The sequence below is a fragment of the Schistocerca gregaria genome, chromosome 2, assembly GCF_023897955.1.
Source record: "Schistocerca gregaria isolate iqSchGreg1 chromosome 2, iqSchGreg1.2, whole genome shotgun sequence".
NCBI lineage: Eukaryota > Metazoa > Arthropoda > Insecta > Orthoptera > Acrididae > Schistocerca > Schistocerca gregaria.
Genome location: NC_064921.1, coordinates 153,923,225 through 153,924,743, shown reverse-complemented (window position 1 = coordinate 153,924,743; position 1,519 = coordinate 153,923,225). Strand labels below are relative to the sequence as shown.

The window sequence follows — 1,519 nt, the reverse complement described above, 5'->3', positions numbered from 1 at the left end:
CATGTGTTTAGTATTTGAAGTTATACATGTAAAATCTTTGTAATTCGATTCATACCTTTTACTTTTCAGCCATTGAAGCGTATATTTCAGAGTAAAATTCAGTGTTCAGTTGCACAGATATTTTTATCTCGTTTTACCGGATTAGACAAATTAGTCATCTTCAGAAGTCAACAAAATTAGGAATATTATAAGTCATTAGACCTTGCCAATACATTAACACTGACGGAAAATCACAACACGAAGAAGGATCATCACGATGATGATGATTTTGGTTTGCGGGGGCGCTCAAGCGTGGTTATCAGCGCCCCTACAAATTACCAGTCATTTCACTTTCCAGATTATTCATTTTCCTGAAAGATGAAGAAATGATACAGCAAAACTAACATCCAGTCCCTGGGCAGAGAAGAACCCCGACCAAGGAGTTGTGTGAAAGAAATGGAGGTTAGTAGGAGTGTTTCTACAGCTGGAAGATGATGTCTATTCAGATGTCACTCCAGTCGTAAAATACTGGCGCTCTTAGCGCCACTGTAAGTCAGGTTTGACTTAAATACACTCTGTAACGGTCGTGAGTGTTAGGTCTTTGACGTTGCACTTGGTGAGCTGATGTTTGTGAAGAATGCCTTCAAAGCGACAAGGAAGCCATTATAAACACCTCAGTGAGTTTCAACGACTACGAGAAGATAGGTTCTCCTTCTGCGACATTGCAGAAAGACTTGGCAGGAATATAGCTACTGCAAGTGATTGTCAGAAGCGCTGGTCAAGAGATTGTATGTACGGTCGCAAGAACACTGAACTCCAGACGACCACGTGGCATTACCGAGAGGAAAGGGCTATCATAATAATTAATTGAAACCCTCAGCTGCCGACAGGTGTTGTTGATATACCTCGATGGGGACAGCTGAAAATGTGTGCCCCGACCGGGACTCGAACCCGGGACCTTCTGCTTACAAGGTAGATTCTCTATCCACCTGAGGCACCGAGGACACAGATGAATAGCGCGACTGCAGGGACTTATCCCTTGCACGCTTCCCGTGAGACTCACATTCCCAACTGTCCACAATTCTACTTATGTAACGTACCTAATAGATTTTTGCCCATCCATTCATTACTCGCGCACACTTTGGCAATTCCCGTAAGAGTTCGGGAAACCTGTGCGCATTCGCACAGACGAAGCTCAATGGCTGGGTAGCGTATGTGCTCAGGTTGCCCTTACTCTTACGGGAATCGCCAAAGTGTGCGCGAGTAATGAATGGATGGGCAAATATCTATTAGGTACGTTAAATATGTAGAACTGTGAACAGTCGGGAATGTGAGTCTCACGGGAAGCGTGCAAGTGATAAGTCCCTGCAGTCGCGCTATTCATCTGTGTCCTCGGTGGCTCAGATGGATAGAGAATCTGCCATGTAAGCAGGAGGTTCCGGGTGAGTCCCGGTCGGGGCACACATTTTCAGCTGTCCTCAACGAGGTACATCAACAACACCTGTCGGCAGCTGAGGCTTTCAATTAACTATCATTTATT

General features: G+C 44.8%; 1 non-coding gene across 1 annotated transcript; it reads right to left on the bottom strand.

Moving 5' to 3' along the window:
* Positions 1-909: 909 nt before the first annotated feature.
* Positions 910-983, bottom strand: Trnat-ugu (transfer RNA threonine (anticodon UGU)). Its single transcript has one exon. It is a non-coding gene; the product is annotated as a tRNA-Thr (tRNA).
* Positions 984-1,519: the final 536 nt, after the last annotated feature.